Below are 20,693 nucleotides of genomic sequence, written 5' to 3'. Positions count from 1 at the left end.
ACAAGTGTCTTTTATACAGGTAACGAGTTCAAACAGGTGCAGTTAATACAGGTAATGAGTGGAGAACAGGAGAGCTTTCTTAAAGAAAAACTAACAGGTCTGTGAGAGACGGAATTCTTTCTGGTTGGTAGGTGATCAAATACTTATGTCATGCAATAAAATGCAAATTAATTACTTAAAAATCAAACAATGTGATTTTCTGGATTTTTGTTTTAGGTTCCGCATCTCACAGTTGAAGTGTACATATGATAAAAATGACAGACCTCTACATGCTTTGTAAGTAGGAAAACCTGCAACATCAGCAGTATATCAAATACTTGTTCTCCCCATATATATATATATATATATATATATGTATATATATATGTATGTATATAAAAAAAAAACTTGTAAGGACAGGTTGCTTGACTTTAATTATTCTTATTGTGTGTGAAGATGGTGGAATTATGAGGGAATTCATTCAAGGACAGAACACAACATCTGTAGACACATCTTTAGCCAGACCTCCCTTACACTGACTTTCACCTCAAACAAATAGCTGGCTGAAAAATGTATTACCTCATGCCTACATTCAAGGTCAGATATGCATATAGAGAAAAGTACATAGAGGGAATAAAGTTCCATTCACTCCCACTTAATCAGGATCCATACTCGCACCTTATGTAATATGCTATAATGAACTGAACAGTTATGCAGACATGTTCCAAGCAAGTCTGTGGGTATTGCATGCAAGCTCTTGTACTGTAGGTGAAGGACAATGCAAGATCACTCCAAAAGGAAGCAGTAGCTAAATCCATGCCCACATGCAGTCCACGTAAAAAACTTAAAATGCGAAATCTTTCCAACTGGCAAACATAGCATTTGGAGAGATCAGCTGAGATTAAAGGCAGACCTAGGCTGACGGATGACAAGGTGGCTGTTTAATTATGCTATTCTGTAACACTAGGCCCTACATATTAGCATAATTAATCATAGTCAGCACGTCACTCATGTCTAAAGCATTTCTTACACCTGCGTACACACTTCACAAATAATTTTTCTGGCAAATTAATTAATTTGCTGTATGCAGAAAAGCAATATGTTAACTCCTGAATTTAAATACCACATTACATAGTACAATTAGCCTATTTCTTCTGTATTGTATAATTTTTGTGGGCCTAATGAGTTTAGAGTAACATACAGATGTATTGCTTCTAAGGGTTTAGCTAAAAACATGCATATACTGTAACTTATAATGATGACCTATTTAACTAAAGATGCCTACCAAGCATGTTTGTTGCCCTAAATGAAAATCCTTGCACTTTGAGAGACAAAGCACTTTGAAGCATCTTTTTCTTTTTTACAAATTTTAGTGCCGACATAGTTAAGTCTTCATTCAGCAGCGTGTCCTTTGAGGAAAATTCCTCATTACATTCTAACTGGTCAACATTTTAAGTGCTGAAACGGAAAGCCCTGCACTACTGCAGTCACATGGTTTGTAGAGTTTGCCTTGATAAATCAATATTGTGTTCAAAATGCTTCTAACACAACAAGCCATTTATATTTTCATGTTTGGAAATCAAACTATCATGTCTATTAACCGCCTGTCCAGGATTATACTCAACCTGAGGGGATCTTACAAATATGCATGTATAGAATTCTCTACCCGATCAATGTATTATAATTATTTAGTTTTAATAGAAACATACTCCGCAGTCAGAATGTGCCATGGAAACACTAAAAGGAAAATCTGTCATCTGTAACTCGCACAAAACCTGCCACTTTCACTTTTGCTTCTTGAATTTTACATTTATATCAGGATTTGTCATGGCTTTCAGCCCCACTCCACTTCTGATGATGGGATTTATTTCAATGCATGAATAAATGTTAGGGAAGTGTATGGCTGGCATTCGGGCTGCTAGAAGGTCTATGTGCATCCTGTGTGACAGCAAATCTACAGTATGTGGGACACATTTCTTGGGGACATCCCATTCCTAATTGTGAGATACAGAATAGTCAGAAACTAGGGAGGCTATTGGGAGCTCCTAGGTGAACAGCTAAAAAATATTAGCTTGTTTATTGCTGATGGTAGATGGCACTGGATGGCTTTCTCCTATCTGCCCTTTGTTGTCTAAATAAAATTTCTCTTGAATGGAAAAAACATTATATCTTTCTCCTGATCTATTTCCTATAGGAGGATTAGATAGGTTAAAAATGAAAAAAGGGTATTCAAACAATTTGTTTAGGGTTGAAGGTGCATACATACTTTCAAGGGTATCAAATTGTTACATAAAGGTAAATATTACATCTGAGGGAAATTGTGAATAAAGGTAAATATTACATCTGAGGGAAATGGTGAATAAAGGTAAATATTACATCAGAGGGAAATGAAGAATAAAGGTAAATATTACATCTGAGGGAAATGGTGAATAAAGGTAAATATTACATCTGAGGGAAATGATGAATAAAGGTAAATATTACATCTGAGGGAAATGGTGAATAAAGGTAATATACTATGAAAGACCTGTGTGATCCACATTCAGGGTTACATAATCTTGATTACCTTTAAACAGCCTGCCTTTGGGAAAAAATTAGATCGGTAAATGAACAAACAGACTCATCAGACAATGAACCTAAACAGACTCATTAAGCACAATGAGCTGGTGTGGATTTAGCACTTCTTCCTGCCCTAAGGTGATTTTACAACTCAGCGTAGCTTGTGATAATGTTGCACTGAATGCAAATGGACTTTAATAAACTCTCTGATTAGTAACATCCTGATTTGATCCGGGTTTGTGCAAACGTCAGTGTTACCAACGTCTTTTGACTATAACACAAAGTGATGGAATTACAATTGATGTGGAAGCCAAACAGACTTGTTATTTTAATATTAGCTTTATCTTTATTTTTACATTTAGAAACAAATTTTGTCTCATGCAGATGACCAATTTGACCCTATAAGAATTTGAGATTTGTAGTCATGCCAATGCTATATTTGAGTAATTTTTCTTGTTCATGTATGGACTGTTTATTTGTATGTGACTGTATTCACTGTTCTTTTATCCAGGTTAGTCAGCTGAAAACTGCTTAAAGTTTTAACATTGTAATGTAATGTTTACAGTTTGGCAAATGTGTGCGCTATGCAATAGGCTGTGAGTACAGTACATTGGGGATCATCACTAAAATAAAATTACATTTTGAACCCTGCTTACTGTTATTACAAGAACAACTTGTATACTGTGTACTGTAGCAGTGATGTTTGGGAAAATGTTTCATGTCTGGGAAAAACATGTAGTGAATATGAGATGGTAACATAATTTCTTAATAAATAATTTTGCCAAACTCTGCAAACCATATCTTGTTTTTGAGTCAGCATGATTGTTTTTCAAATATATTATTCAACCAAATATTGGAATATCCATGATATACCAGTGCATTCACTATATAGTATGTATGTTTTCCTAGACAACGAGTTTGATTGAATCATCTCTCTCCGGAATGTTGCAGTCTTCCACCCCTTATTCAGTAAGCCTCTCTTAGCTCCAAAAGGAAATGATCTGAGGCAATGTTGGCTGCTGTATCCAGGTGAAACAATAGCTTAAGCAGGCTACTGGGCTTGGTTGAATTTAAACAGCTGTGCGTCTTCAAACAACACTGTTTACTTGGTTCGTTGCCTAATCCAATATATTCAAAATGTTAAGCTGTTTTTGTTTTCATTTCAGTTTTTTTGAAAACAGGATTATTCCACTCTGTTTGGAATTCCAGTGGATTCCTTATGGAGGGAGAAATTATTTTGACATATATTTGACCTAAATGTTTCCAACAAAGAGGAGATAGGATAAAAATAAACTTGTTTAGGATGATTTAGTTTTGGTGTCTTTGTCCACCATGCTTTATGTTATTTTCTTATTTTCCATTTTTCAATTAGATTAGAAAATTGACTGTGAAGTATGTCTTGTTGTATGAAATGCTGTCTACTCAAAATGGCAGTGGAGAATATTATTTCTTCTAAGCCACTGTTGAGTGTGATTGCGTGCATCTTTCACTTTCAGGTGTAAATAGTTCTCCAAACATCACTAAACAATTCTGAAACTCCAGGTATTTCATATAGAGATTCATCTTTATCTTTATATAAACAACCAAAAGCATACAACATGCATAACATTTTAAAATGTAAATATAAATTCCATATATCGCCGTAATCCCCAAAGGTAATCAAGGGCAACACTATGAATATTATCAATTTTTATAGGTTTTATTTCATTGTTTTTAACAAAATGTCAAGCAAGAAATACTGCATAATCTTAAATGTGAAGAAAAATTAGTGGGTGATAAAATCTTTGAATATTTGGGTCTTTTTACTACTTCCAGTATTACCCATTAAACTATGTATAATAGGCTTTGTGGTCCAGTTTGCTAGAACCAGATTAAGACAACAGTAATCCTGTAATAACGAGCATTATTTCTCATGAGTGTACTTCTTAGTCCAGAGGTCTGAGAGAATGGCTCTGAGAATTAAAAGATACTCTAAGCATACACCAACCATATTGCTGATAGTCACTAAGGCCCATGCAATGCTATTAAACTACATTTCACAGCACCTTGTTCCACTAGGCATTTCAATTTCACAAGAAAAGTACGACAAGGTCCAACTATTAAATGAACAAATCTGAAATACATTCTCAACACTCTCCATACACTTACTAAATGGTTCCTCCTCAAAATGTCTGCTATGCCTGGAATATAGAACTAGTCACCTTTGGAAGAAATTACAAACCTTTTCTCATGGCTTTTTAAAGGAAAATCAATAGTATATTTGAAATTGTTGGATGTAATCGTAAAACAAACTCTAGTAATCACTAGTATATTCTGTAATTAGTTACCAGTGTTCTGGAGATAGCTGAGTTAAATAACTATGAAGCACTTTTAAAATATATTACTTGTGTGGTTTGTCTTGCCTATAGATTCTCTTGTAACTTATCCTCTTCTGCTTGGAGAAATGGATAATGGAATGAGACACTTGACTTCAGGCACTTTCTTGGAATCATAAGGGGTTGCAGGTTACAGTGTATAAAATTCACACACCGTTTGCCCTTACATTCGTACATACTCTTAATGGTCATTCCTCAATTGTGCTTTTCATTTCTTCTCAAAGCATTGCAGTCAAATTGTGGAAGTAACATTTTGATACCACGGTGCTGAAGGAAGGGGCAACACAAAAAATTCTAAAGCTCAGTAAACATCACATACATTTAGATGAAGTGAGTGATTACACTGTAATAGCCATTTCACTATATCCCATGTCACTATCTTAAACGCTAATTCTAATACAGTATAATTTCTCATGCAGATCATACATGTGATCAAATTTGATTCTACTTCCTACTGTAGAAAACAAAACTCGAGCAACGTTTGACTTGAAACTCCTGAGAAGACCTCTCAGCAACACTTAGAACTATAAGAAATAGAAATTGTACACATTTTGTAAGTAGCAAAGAACAGGCATAAGCAAGGAAATAGTACTGTCACTGTATGTGTTAGTATAGTAACAATGTACAAAAGCTTTCCTTCAAACAGAAATCAGAACACGACAATAAATAATATTGAACCATCATAAACTCAGAGGGCCTTTGCTGTCACCTTCCCACTAAGCACACTTAGTTGAATGTATATTCCTCCAAAGAAATTTGTTGTACTTGTGTAAAAAGAGATGTGGCTTAATTTTTTTGCTCATGTTCTACATTCCTCTTTACCATTATACAGTTTAAATGTTAACAGTATATCAGGCTCTTTCAAAATGCTTCTGCAGCGCTGGTCAGATTAGTCCTTTGCACTAGATTGCAGTCTGTTCACTTCCTCCTTGGTACTGTACCTGTGAAGGAAGTGGCACACCTCATGTATTGTATATATGTATAGGTTAAATGTTCAAAGCAATACCAGAGACTTGAAATGATACATTAGGCCCTGGAATACAGCCTCACAGGAATTGGCCAGTCTCCCATTGACAAAGTCTCAACACCTCTCAGCGGCATACATGCAATGCAGTTATCACACATTCTTAGATTCCTTTGTCAAAGTGGATTGATGACGCAGCGCCGCCTCAAAACAGATTTACGTTCCTGCCAAACAACTCTGCTGAAGCAGGTAGGCTTGCTGTGCTGTTGAGTGCAATTGAAGGGAGTTTATTTTGAAGACAGTCACAGCGTTGTATAGATGTAGACGAAGATGATGACAACCAGGTTGAGAATTGTGCCGATGATCCCCAGCATGGCCAGAATGGATTCCTCTGTGCCCTCCTTATCTTGAATTCCTCTTTCTTCATCACAGACGGCAGTGTTTACCATTGTCCCAGTAAAGGTCTGTAGTTTACCCCTCAGACCGGTCTGGAAAATAATAGACAAACACATAATATACAATACACTGCATGAATAAATTTTTTCTGCTGTTCTTTAGTAATTTGGACAATAGTCCGAAGTTATTACAGACATACACAGTGTCACGTCCTGAGATCCGATGCCCTCTCTCCCTCATTTAGAGCACGTGCACCTATAACTTCTTATTGCCCTTACATGTGATCCTGAATACTGTGTCTATTGAAATTATTTCTTCCCTCTTTTATCTTTTTGGTAATTGTTTTGGATTCAATTCCTTTGGTAACTTTGGTCTGTTAATGTCTTGTTTTAGTTTTGTTACATCTTGGTTTTCATATTAAAACAAGTTACACATATGTGACTTGATATCTGTGAGCCCATACTTGAAAATAAATATATACACATTTTCAACAGCTTTACAGGACCAGGAAACTGTAACTGGCTTGTTTTATGCATACCATTGCTGACTGTTTGCTTCTAGGTTTGGGCTCGGGCCAAATTTGTTTTGAGCAAATTTTCCAGGCCAGAATATAAATAACACTTTTATTAATAGCCTAAACAACAAATTAATGTAACTCATATTAGCAGACCTGCATTATATGTAAAAAAAGATATATACATATATAAAACATATATATTCTTACAAAAAAAAAACATAAATGGCTGTTTATATAATATAAATACAATAAATATATCGGGGGACCAAAAATATGGGCCAACACCTGATGTACATGTTACAGAGTTAATAGTGGCAACACCCTAATGAAGTGTTGTCATAAATTTGCTGAATGGCTTGACTTTTATGTGGGAGATTGTATCTTCTGTATAACTCAATACAGTTTGTCACTTTGAAATATTGAGCAAGTAAAGCAGCATGTATGCTGAGTTGTCTAATTTCCATGGCAAAATGTGCAAGAAAAGCTTTTTGGTAGACCCAAACCCTGCAAAAACCACACCAAAACCCTTTTTACACACACATGTACAGTACACACAGAATTGCAAACACATGCATGTGAACCCATAGACAGACACACACACACACACGTTTACTTAGCTATTTAAAGTCACCAACGTTTACTGTCCTTATAAAATCCTTCTTTTAATAATCCTAACCCTTGACCTTACCCTAAACTTAACATTACCTTAACCTCAATAACCTAACATTTATTTCTTAACTTCACCTAACCTTAATGCCTAACTCTAAACCTACATATTATATACATATACATATTCCTGTACTAATCCTAACACCAATTGTAACTTTACCCAAAACACTTAAGCCAAAAATAATTATCTGCAGCATAGTTGCTTCTTTGTGCTGCATTTTCTTCAAACTTTTACAGATTCATATTTTATTTAAGGGCATAGAAAAAAAAATCATAGAAAAATACATTAATTCCCATTGAATAATATATAGTAATCTGACATAAATGTGTTTTTTTACAACTGGAATAATGTACAAAAATATTATTCCATACTGTGGAGTTTCTGACCAATTGCAAGAAATTTAATTAAGTCAGATGGGTCAAAAAGCCATATAAATATGAAATACCATCCATGAAATGTAACAATTTAATTAATTTAATTAAAAGCAATTGCACCTCCAATAAAACTTGCCTGGCTCTTATGTTTAATGTGTATACTAACCATAGGTGTATAGGTATTTTTTTGTCTGGCCAAACAAGGCTATATTATACAAGTTTCTTATGGTCATTAATGCTTACTTGAGTTTGAACGTCATAGATGATTCCTGGTCTAGACCCGTAAGCTTTAGTTGTTGTGATGGACATCAGATGAAATCAATTTCAAAGTAATTCATCTTCATATACAACTATCATTCATTGCATTGTTCTGTGCACATTTCATTTGTATTTCTGGAGAGAGCAAGCCGATTGATCCAATCTAGTAAGTCAAGTTATTGGGAAATTAACAGAGATCTTTAACAGTGGACTGTTATGTCCCTCTTGGGGAAAACCATAAACAGGGCTTCCAGCCTCTCTCAAATGAATGCCACTCATTGTGTAGTGTGCTGCTTGATGTGCCATCATGCATGGAGATGTCTGCTTGCAGATGATAAAAACCTCCGGACAGAGAAATATAGAGGCCATTCCAAAAAGGTGAGTAGAGAAACAGCTTCACCACAGAGTGCAGCAGCTCTTCTCAAAAAAACACTCTGGAGTCCACCCAAATAAACCTCTGCTGTGCTGGCCCGGCCAGTCCATACCTTAAACTTTATAACGGGAGAGGCATATTGCAAATGGTGGAATTTGGCCAGTAACACTCCACGCTATTGGGCACTTGGGCACTGCTTGTCATTTATGCTTTTACATAAGCATTACACTTTCTAGTGTGTATTCAAGTGTGAAGTTTCCTCTACATATTCTAATTCAGTGCCAGGTTGATAATGGCCCTTAAGCCCGGAAGAAAAGACACCAGCTCAAAGTGATTTTCAAAGAAAGAATTAAGCTTATATTTTCTTTGTGGACTATGGCTGCTTAAAAAGTAGTAGCTATTTTAAGCTTCTAGGAATGACAACTAGAATAGGACATCAACAGAAGAACATGTGGTGCGCTTGCTTGTCTTTAAGAATAGGCAATAATACTAGTTCTAGTGGCAGTGACGGCAGAAGTAACAGTACTAATGGTTTTCACAGTTGGTGGGTTAGGGTTTGTTGAAGTGATTATTTAAATATGTTTTATCAAGTTGAAAAAGAGCTGCACATCATTGTTGGGGTGGTATTTGTAGCTGAAGAAAATCACAAGTAATTCAAGTATTTTTTCAAAAGGAGGTTGATGGAAACAAAGTGTTCACCTACAGTAGATCTCTTAAATAAACAGTACAGTATGTTGTATTTAAATGTGACAAAATGCTTGTGTGCAGTGACTTAAACTTAGATCTTCTAAGTAATTGCAGACAACAACTGCCATCTACCTAACAAATGCAAAATGATTTATGACTTACAGAAAGATCTAAAAAAAAATGTTTTGTTTCCTTTCGCTAAACCTTCATGCTATTTAGAATGCGCTAAAACAAAATTTGTTTTTAGCGCATTCGGTTGGGATGAGGATTAGCACCTATAAATCTGAGGCCATGGTTCTCAGCAGGAAACCGATGGAGTGCTTCCTCCAGGTAGGGAATGAGGCGTTACCCCAAGTAAAGGAGTTCAAAGACTCCCTAGGGAGGTGTTCCAGGCACGTCCAGCTGGGAGGAGACATCGGGGTAGGCCCAGGACTAGGTGGAGAGATTATATTTCGACACTGGCCTGGGAATGCCTCGGGATCCCCCAGCCAGAGCTGGCAAATGTGGCTCGGGAAAGGGAAGTCTGGGGAACCCTGCTGGAGCTGCTGCCCCCGCGACTCGACACCGGATAAACGGATGAAGATGAGATAAAACAAAATTGTAAGTGTAGTTGCAGTTGTCCATGATTGATAGAGCCATCGAATGTTCCTATCAACAGAAATAATATGTGCAAGGTGTAGACATTTTTCCTATTTCTAAAAGACTACAACACTAAAGCCATTACTTACCGCTCTGCCATAGTCCCTCCCCCTCCTCTCCACTGTGGGTTCTTTAAAACAATCTGCGGTAGACTGGATACTGCTAGCTAGCCAACTTTACAATACGTAGTAATATTGCTTGTCGTCATGATTTGAAGGATTCATTTTTGATAGTCATGTTACATGGTGATATTAAACAATACATGTTTAATTTGAGAAGGCTACTGTACAAAGGATTTTAAAGACAGGCACAATTGGAAAAATAAATTGCAATATTTCTGCCAGGTGAAATGCAATCAGATACAGATTAATCTAGTTACTAATCACATTCGGACAACAGTTTAAAAGGACCGAGGTGGCAAATAAGTAAGTTAATTATATTGATTTGTACATTGCTTCTTGCTAATCAAACGTGGCTGTGGAATTAACTGAATTTAATGAGAACTAATTACAACCCTGTTTCAAAATGTTCTAACATTGTGTAAGATGCAAATTAAATCAGAATGCATTTATCCATATCTAATTGAAAATAGTATCAAATATTGAAACTGAGAAATTTTATTGTTTTTGGAAAAATACATGCCCAATTTGAATTAAATGCCAGAAAAAGTTGGGACAGGGGTATGTTTACCAATGTGTTGCATCACTTCTTCTTTTAACAATACTCTGTAAGCTAATTGATGTAGTTTGAAAGTGAAATGTTTTCCCATTCTTGCTTGATATAAGATTTCAGCTGCTCAACAGTTCGTGTCTCCTTTATCATATTTTTTATTTCATAATGCGCCAAATGTTTTCAATGGGTAACAGGTCTGGATTGCAGGCAGGCAAGTTTATCACCTATTACTACGGAGCCACGCTGTTGTAATATGTGCAGAATGTGGTTTGGTATTGTCTTGCTGAAATAAGCAAAGCCTTCCCTGGAAAATACGTCATCTAGATGGCAGCATATGTTGCTCCAAAACCTGTATGTATTGTTCAGCATTAATGGTGCCTTCACAGATGTGCATGTCATGTGCAGTAATGCACCCCCATACCATCACGGATGATGGATTTTGAACTGTGTGCTGATCGGCTTTGTCCCTTGCATAACGACATTTCTCTGGATTCTCTGAATCTTACATCAAGAAACTTTATTCTTGTTATACATTGTTGCACTATTTGCCTGCACAGTCTTTCACATAGTGGTGAACCCCTCTCCATCTTTACTTCTGAAAGATTCATCCTCTCTGGGATTATCTTTTCTATACCCAATAATTTTACTGACCTGTTGCCAATTAACCTAATTGGTTGCGAGATGTTTCACAAGGTTTCTTTTGCATTTTTTTTGCATTACACAACATTACACTTTTCCAACAAGTTTCCCACATTTTTTTAAACTTGTTGCTAGCATAAAATTCAAAGTGGGCATATATCTTTCAAGAAACAATAACATTTGTTTCAACTTTTGATATGTTGTCTTTGTGCTATTTTCTCTTGAATGTATGGTTAAATGATTTGCACATAATTGCATTCTGTTTTTCTTTACATTTTAAACAGCATCCCAACATTTTTGGAAATGGGGTTGTATATTATTCCAAGTTACCTGATTGTCAAATGAAAGAAGAGTATATGCTCTGTAAATAAAAAAAAATCCTGCTTTTTGTGCTGGTGTAATATTTGTCAGAAAATATTCCTATTTTTTACTTCTCAGTATGCTACAGCAGCCTTCTATAATTATGTTTGGGTTCAAATGTTTAAATTCTCAGATCACCAGTTTGTTAGGGAGACATTATCTATGTTAACTATGATTTCTGGAACCTTTGGAATTTTATGATTCAGAGGAAGTAGACTACAGTCAAATGTGCTCGTTTTACATTATGTCAAGGAGATCTTGTGTTTTTCTGACACAGCTGTATCAATGTTATCAATGTTAATATTAGTAATTAGTACATTTAGTAGTAGTAGTTGTTCTATGGCGACATGCTTTTTAACAGTTCAAATGTATAGCCAAATCAAAACATTTCAGATCCGGGGCTTTTGCAAATGCCAAGCCATTTTTTAAGCCTCACACTTTGGGCTGGATGTGTAATATGTTGTTTATATTATCATAATTTATGAGTGAAATCACAGTAATACCACACTTTTACCTAAGATTTCCCTCTTTACCTAAATATTGCCATTAAATACATACATTGAAATCCAGTAATTTTGTTGACATAATTGATGGCTGCTTTGGCTCGACAGCGCTACTGTTTGTACAAGTGCCCAAAATTCCCAGAAGGCATATTTTTTGTTACCTTATTTAACAAGCATCTTCAGAAGTTAAAATAAATCTGTTATAAATATGCCTGGAAGATGGCTCTAGTGTATTTCTCCTCATGCACAGTGAGGAGGATGGTTTTAGAGGTAACAAATTCTTCAGGAATCACAGAGAATTGCAGAAGTTGTTAGAATTTTGGGGTCGCCAAGTCTCAGAAATTACAATTAGTCATCACCTCAATGCCAGAAATCGATTTGGATGTTTTGCTGTCGTGATGAAAGTGAAGCTACATATTTTTTATCTTCTGACGTCCAAAAATCTCATCAGTGCACATGCTGAATCGTAGAATGTCTTGCTGTATATACACTGTGATTTTCATTTAATTTCCCTTTAATTTCCTCATAGAATATCTTTTGGACAAGTTTTCATTGAAATTATGAATTTGATCTGAACTGTCTTATCTCGTTAAATAAAAAAAGAACACTTATCAACTACAGCCCGCTTCAATCTGAAGACATTTGCCTATGTGACTTCATTTATAAATTATAATTTTTTTTGCCACCAACCTACATGAACCCCATATTGACAAAGCACAATTTGTTTAAGATATGTAAAAAGCAGAAATATCTCAAGTATTCAGACCCTTTATTCAGTACTTTGTAGAAATGCAGTTGGCAGCAATCACAGCTTCCAGCTTCTTATTGGGTATTCCTCTACCAGCTTTGCACATGTGGATTCGGGCAGTTTCTCAATTTTTTTCTTGTAGATCTTCTCAAGCTCTGTCAGTTTGGATGGGAAGCGTTAGTGAACCACAATGAAATTCTCTCCACTGATGTTTAATGGGGTTCAAATCCTAGCTTTGGCTGGGATGCTCATGGACATTCACAGACTTGTCCTGAAGCCACTCTAAGGCTGTCTTGGCCACGTCTGTGGGATCGTTGTTGTGTCGAAAGATGAATCTTCGTACTAGTCTGAGGTCCTGTGCACTCTGGATGAGTTTTTTTTCAAGCACCTCTTCGTATTGGCACCATTCATCCTTCCCGCAATCCTCCCAGTCCTTGCCACTGAGAAGCCTATGTAGCATGATGCTTCCACTACCACGCTTCACTGGAGGGATGGTATAAGACAGGTGATAAGCGGCACCTTGTTTTTGCCAAGGATAAGCATTTTGAATTCAGACAAACTAGTTTGCTTTTGATCTCCTTAGACCAAATCATTATTCCCTCATGCTCTCATAGTCCTTCAGGCAGCATGTCTTATGACGTTTAGTCAGGAGTGGCTTCTTCCTAGATACTCAACCATATAGGCCAGATTGATTACATCGCCCGGTGACGTCGCCCGGTATGGCGCAGCCGGGGCCCCACCCTGGAGCCAGGCCCGGGGTTGGGGCTCGTATGCGAGCGCCTGGTGGCCGGGCCTTCCCCCATGGGGCCCGGCCGGGCTCAGCCCGAACGGGCGACGTGGGGCCGCCCTCCCGTGGGCTCACCACCCACAGGAGGGACCATAAGGGGCCGGTGCGAAGAGGATCGGGCGGCAGTCGAAGGCAGGGGCCTAGACAACCCGATCTCTGGACACGGAAACTGGCTCTAGGGACGTGGAATGTCACCTCGCTGGCGGGGAAGGAGCCTGAGTTGGTGCGTGAGGTTGAGAGGTTCCGATTAGAGGTAATCGGGATCACCTCTACACACGGCTTGGGCTCTGGAACCACACTCCTTGAGAGAGGATGGACTCTTCACCACTCTGGAGTTGCCCATGGTGAGAGGCGGCGGGCTGGTGTGGGTTTGCTCATAGCTCCCCAGCTCTGCCGCCATGTGTTGGAGTTTACCCCGGTGAACGAGAGGGTCGTTTCCCTGCGCCTACGGGTCGGGGATAGGTCTCTCACTGTTGTTTGTGCCTACGGGCCGAACGGCAGTGCAGAGTACCCGACCTTCTTGGAGTCTCTGGGAGGGGTGCTGGAAAGTGCTCCGACTGGGGACTCTATTGTTCTACTGGGGGACTTCAACGCCCACGTGGGCAACGACAGTGACACCTGGAGGGGCGTGATTGGGAGGAACGGCCCCCCGGATCTGAACCCGAGTGGTGTTCAATTATTGGACTTCTGTGCTAGTCACAGTTTGTCCATAACGAACACCATGTTCAAGCATAAGGGTGTCCATCAGTGCACGTGGCACCAGGACACCCTAGGCCGCAGGTCGATGATCGACTTTGTTGTCGTCTCATCTGACCTGCGGCCGTATGTCTTGGACACTCGGGTGAAGAGAGGGGCGGAGCTGTCAACTGATCACCACCTGGTGGTGAGTTGGATCCGATGGCGGGGGAGGAAGCTGGACAGACTCGGCAGGCCCAAGCGTACTGTAAGGGTCTGCTGGGAACGTCTGGCCGAGTCTCCTGTCAGAGAGATCTTTAACTCCCACCTCCGGCAGAGTTTCGACTGGATCCCGAGGGAGGTTGGAGATATTGAGTCCGAGTGGACCATGTTCTCCACCGCCATTGTCGAAGCGGCCGCTCGGAGCTGTGGCCGTAAGGTCTCCGGTGCCTGTCGAGGCGGCAATCCCCGAACCCGGTGGTGGACACCGGAAGTAAGGGATGCCGTCAAGCTGAAGAAGGAGTCCTATCAGGCCTGGTTGGCTTGTGGGACTCCTGAGGCAGCTGACGGGTACCGACAGGCCAAGCGGGCTGCAGCCCGGGTGGTTGTGGAGGCAAAAACTCGGGCCTGGGAGGAGTTCGGTGAGGCCATGGAGAAGGACTATCGGCTGGCCTCGAAGAGATTCTGGCAAACCATCCGGCGCCTCAGGAGAGGGAAACAGTGCCCTACCAACGCTGTTTACAGTAGAGGTGGACAGCTGTTGACCTCAACTGAGGATGTCGTCGGGCGGTGGAAGGAGTACTTCGAGGATCTCCTCAATCCCGCTGACACGTCTTCCATTGAGGAAGCAGAGGATGAGGGCTCAGAGGTGGACTCGTCCATCACCCGGGCTGAAGTCACTGAGGTGGTCAAGAAACTCCTCGGTGGCAAGGCACCGGGGGTGGATGAGATCCGCCCTGAGTACCTCAAGTCTCTGGATGTTGTGGGGCTGTCTTGGTTGACACGCCTGTGCAACATCGCGTGGCGGTCGGGGACAGTGCCTCTTGGATGGCAGACCGGGGTGGTGGTCCCTCTTTTTAAGAAGGGGGACCGGAGGGTGTGTTCCAACTATAGGGGGATCACACTTCTCAGCCTCCCCGGGAAAGTCTATGCCAGGGTTCTGGAGAGGAGAATACGGCCGATAGTAGAACCTCGGATTCAGGAGGAGCAGTGTGGTTTTCGTCCGGGCCGTGGAACACTGGACCAGCTCTATACCCTCTACGGGGTGTTGGAGGGTTCATGGGAGTTTGCCCAACCAATCCACATGTGTTTTGTGGATTTGGAGAAAGCATTCGACTGTGTCCCTCGCGGCATCTTGTGGAGGGTGCTTGGGGAATATGGGGTCCTGGGTCCTTTGCTAAGGGCTGTCAGGTCCCTGTACAACCGAAGCAGGAGCTTGGTCCGCATTGCCGGCAGTAAGTCAGACTTGTTCCCAGTGCATGTTGGACTCCGGCAGGGCTGCCCTTTGTCACCGGTTCTGTTCGTAATTTTTATGGACAGAATTTCTAGGCGCAGCCAGGGGCCGGAGGGTGTCAGGTTTGGGGACCACACAATTTCGTCTCTGCTCTTTGCAGATGATGTTGTCGTGTTGGCCCCTTCTAACCAGGACCTTCAGCATGCACTGGGACGGTTTGCAGCCGAGTGTGAAGCGGTGGGGATGAAAATCAGTACCTCCAAATCTGAGGCCATGGTCCTCAGTCGGAAAAGGGTGGCTTGCCCACTTCAGGTTGGTGGAGAGTGCCTGCCTCAAGTGGAGGAGTTTAAGTATCTAGGGGTCTTGTTCACGAGTGAGGGAAGGATGGAACGGGAGATTGACAGACGGATCGGTGCAGCTTCTGCAGTAATGCAGTCGATGTATCGGTCTGTCGTGGTGAAGAAAGAGCTGAGCCGCAAGGCGAAGCTCTCGATTTACCAGTCAATCTACGTTCCTACTCTCACCTATGGTCATGAGCTTTGGGTTATGACCGAAAGGACAAGATCCCGGATACAGGCGGCCGAAATGAGCTTTCTCCGCAGGGTGGCCGGGCGATCCCTTAGAGATAGGGTGAGAAGCTCGGTCACCCGGGAGGAGCTCAGAGTAGAGCCGCTGCTCCTCCACATCGAGAGGGGTCAGCTGAGGTGGCTTGGGCATCTTTTTCGGATGCCTCCGGAACGCCTTCCTGGGAAGGTGTTCCGGTCCCGTCCCACCGGGAAGAGACCCCTGGGAAGACCTAGGACACGCTGGAGGGACTATGTCTCCCGGCTGGCCTGGGAACGCCTCGGTGTCCCCCCGGAAGAGCTAGAGGAAGTGTCTGGGGAGAGGGAAGTCTGGGCATCCCTGCTTAGACTGCTGCCCCCGCGACCCGGCCCCGGATAAGCGGGAGAAGATGGATGGATGGATGGATGATTACATCGTCCTGATGGCTGGTTCTCAATCTTTCAATTTAAACTCTGAAGTTCTTTTAGAGTGGCCATTAAGTTCTTGTTCACCTCCCTGACCATCTCAAGAAATAGTCTTGGTTGTTCCAAACGTCTTCCAATGATGGAGCCCCCTTTGCTGGCAACCTTCAGTGATTTAGATATTTTGATAACTTTCCTCAGATCTATGCCTTGACACTTTTCTATCTCTGAAGTATAAAGAGAGTTCCATAGATTTCATTAGTGTTAGTTGGGGGTTGGTGTTTGCTCTGACATGCACTGTGAAATGTGTGACTGTAATAGAAATGTACTGAGTTGATGTATTTATGAATTCTACAATTGTATAGGGGTGTCGAGAATTACTAGTTAGGTATTGGGCTGATGGAAAAGTACTAAGTCTATGTGATTAGACAGTAGAAAAATGCCAGAGGTGCTTATGGGGTTATGAAACAAAGGCAGACAATTGCAGTCAAAGGTATTTGTAAAATGCAGAAGGGCAACCTGCCTTTGGGTTAACTACATGAGAGCTAAACTGATAAGAGAAGCAAACTAGGAGTGATTTAGACCAGATAAACATGTTTTGATTCAATGTCAGTTATTTAGTATGATGTTATCATACCTTCTCACCTATACAAAGAGGTTTTTCTGAGCTACGCCAGAGATTTCATTGGTCTTGTAACTAATGTGTCTCTCTGCCTGCAAGCGTAATAAACTGTTATTGTGTCACGAGAACTTGGTCTCTGTCTTATGAGCCTAGAAGGGTTCTACGCGGTGATCCTTAATTTCCACCACAGTGACCTTACATAGACAGGTGTGTGCCTTTCTAAATCGTGTCCAGTCAATTGAATTTGCCAGGGTTGGAATCCAATCACATTCTAGAGACACATCAAGGATAATCCAAGGAGGCTGGATGGATACAAGCTCAATTTGGAGTGTCATGGCAAAGGGGCTGAATACTTATGTACATATTTACATTTTTAATTTTCAATACATTTGCACTTATTTCTAAAAACTTGTTTTCACTTTGTCATTATGGGCTCATAATAGTCAAAAATACATGTCAAAATTATAAATTAATTCATTTTATATATATTTGTGAGATTTGTTATGTAACTGAGAAAAAAAAGAAGATAATCATAATAAAAAAAAAATATGGATAGGAGGATATTCATACATGGAATAATAAATCTATGCTCACCACCTACACCAATCAGTCTTAGTGTCTGCAGATCAGTTAAGAGTAAAACCCTTTTCTTCTTAAATATTTCTCAGAATGTCAAACATTGGCAAAACGTTGTAGATACATACGCGCATAAACAAATGCATACCAGGTCGTAAGTGCACAGCACCACACACAGAACAGAAATGAAGCACAAGTACAAACAATAATAATGTTAGAGTTTATTTTATTGATTGATCTAATTGTGCTGGATCTCCGAATTAATAAAATCTCAGACTTTACAGAGTCACCACAGTGATTAATCTTGACTCAGTGTAATCTAATATCTTTCTCTGTAAATTTAATTCTATTAACAAAAAAGTTTGTATTCCTTTCTCTTCAAATTTCTCTTGTACACTGCTGTCCTCATGACCCAAAATATGCATATACATGCATTATTAATATAATAACTAATAATTTGCCTAGTTAAACTCAAAGATGACATAACAACCCGTTAATGAACAATGAAGGATGATACATTGCAATAACAAATACATGAATCACTTGCGGTCAGCAAATACATAATTCCAAGACTCCACAGTGCCTGTCAAGCGGTTGCCTGGAAATTTGGTAACCTCAGTTTTGAACCTGCATATGCCTTTGCAAATTTTAGCAGATTACTTACCTTGCAGAGCATCAGGAGGAACATAACATTGGACATGCCGGAGGGGTTGTTCGCCTTTCCGCTGTCCACAGACATCCCTGGCAACTAAGGGAAAAGTCAGAAACCCTCATCCTTTGGCAGTGGAAGGGCACAGGATCCGAGAGAGAGAGCCGTCTCGTCTTCCAGGCGGTCCAGTTGGAGGGTTTCTTGCGTTGGATGTTGTAGGCTACCCCGCGGCAGTTAAGCGTTCCCTCCCCAAGTTGCATCTCACTAGTAACCAAGTTCGCTCTGTTGTCAGCTTCTCCTCCTCACCCTTATACAGCCGGAGCCGGAGCAGTTGTGCTTGCCTCTCCTCTTTTCCACTCCTCTTCTGAAGGGGAGGTTAAGGTGGGTAGTCAGATGATGAGCAGATGAGGAGGGATGTTTTCCTTTATGTTGCTTTACCAACCACAGGCGAGTCTAACAAAGTATTTCTCTCATTAAATTCCTGATAAATCAACCCTTAACATACTATTGGCTACTATTCAGTCTCCTTGCTAGAAGACTTATTCAATTTGAGACTTTGGATCATGCAGCTTATCATAAAACAGTTTCAGCTGAAGTGATGTCCCGAGTAAAAAAAACTAAAATGAAATCAAGCAACAACTGACTGAACTGATTTCAGTCAGTGCACTTCCCACCTGTTAATGATTTTCTGTTCCTCTGTTACTGTGGCTGTTGAGTGTTCATTTGCTGTCTACAAAAGAGTGCGTGTCACCATGGACACAGGTTGAGCACTGTTACTGAGAAACCTACACTGACGCTGCTTTAGAGGTTCGCCACGCTCCAGAGGCAAGAGGCTTCCCCTTCCCCTTCTCCGTGCATATTAATGCGGCCCAGGGTTGCCTGGCAACCGGCTCAGGGGAGCCACGGAAAGCCTGACGACGGGAAACATCTGTGACAAGGCCCGGGATGAGAGGTGAGGTGCTGCACCCATTTGTCCCTATTGTTTTTATCGGTTTTGTGTTTGTGTGCGTGAGTGCACGCATGTGTGTGCATGGTTTACATATCCTGGAGATCAGCTGTCAGTCTTACCAAGTGAGGAATGTACATGGTGCACATATATGTGGCAGGCGTGTCCAGAAATGTGTATCTGTGTATGTCCTTGTTATAGCGTGTATACAGTAGCCCTCCTGTCCATACGCCAAAATGAACGCCTCTACCCGGGCCCCAGCAAAAGATCACTGATTAAAAATGAAATTAATCTGGATGTAATCCAAGAAACTGACAACAGAGCAACCACAACAAAATGAACCATAATATGTGATACACACCCATTATGCAACTCGTCCACCTCTTCCTGCTCGTCCACGCTTCCAGTTTAGGAGATATACAGTACAGATGGGGGTACCCCTGTGTCCCACTGTCCGATTAGGGAATAGGCAGATTCACCCTGACAATGCATCTGCTTTTGACTCATTCAAATTACATTCCCTGAAAGGCCAGTTTTGCGGACACAGATTAAGCCTACAGTAGGTCCTGGACTAAAAAAAAAATCTCCATTGAGCTTGATATTTTATTGCAGGACTAGACTGTGTCCACAAAACCTTTGTGTTCAACAACACCAATGAAACATTGATTATTTCAAAAAAACATTTCTTACTTCAACTTATTTAAATAAGGAATGCAGTTGGGCTGTGTGTACCAAAGGAAATTGGAAGAACCAGCCTTCATTCATGAATATCGCTGACGGTTCATTCTGTGAGAAAGTTATGTTATGTATCTCACACCTCAACCACAACCGTGGACATAAGAAAACGCTATCAAACCCCAACAAATCTGTAAGCATTTTCAGAGCAAAATCCAAAGAATAAATTTGCTGTAGTCTACAAATAGCTGTCCTCTAATTCTTGAAAGCAATTTTCAACCTCTGGAAACATTTTCCTGTTGTCTGGTAGTTTTTTAAGGTAGTGAAATGCTAATCTTATATTTGAAGTTAAAGTGTCATTTTTGATTAATGTTGTCTCTAGCCCAATGATCAAACTCTGTTTTCTGCTACATAAAGTTGATACAAATTAGATAACTTTATAGTCCATGCTTAGTGATCCATGGCATGATTCGATTTACATATTGCACAAACTGTATGTCCTACATATTTAGATAGACAATATTTCATTATGTGTGGGGTGATGTTAATGGAAATATTTGAAATAGAAACAAATTTGTTTAAGCTTGATGTTGCTTTGCGAATGAAATGGCCTGGAATGGACAGCAATAAAAATT

General features: G+C 40.3%; 1 long non-coding RNA gene across 1 annotated transcript; it reads right to left on the bottom strand.

Annotated features, from left to right (window-relative positions):
• Nucleotides 1–4,213: 4,213 nt before the first annotated feature.
• LOC109616664 lies at nt 4,214–19,220 on the bottom strand. Its single transcript, XR_002197898.2, has 2 exons — nt 18,453–19,220; nt 4,214–6,362 (listed from the first exon to the last, which is right to left on the bottom strand). It is a non-coding gene; the product is annotated as an uncharacterized LOC109616664 (long non-coding RNA).
• Between the last annotated feature and the right edge of the window lie 1,473 nt (nt 19,221–20,693).

Source organism: Esox lucius, chromosome 15 (genome assembly GCF_011004845.1).
Source record: "Esox lucius isolate fEsoLuc1 chromosome 15, fEsoLuc1.pri, whole genome shotgun sequence".
Taxonomy (NCBI): domain Eukaryota; kingdom Metazoa; phylum Chordata; class Actinopteri; order Esociformes; family Esocidae; genus Esox; species Esox lucius.
This window is presented reverse-complemented; position numbering and strand designations above follow the sequence as displayed.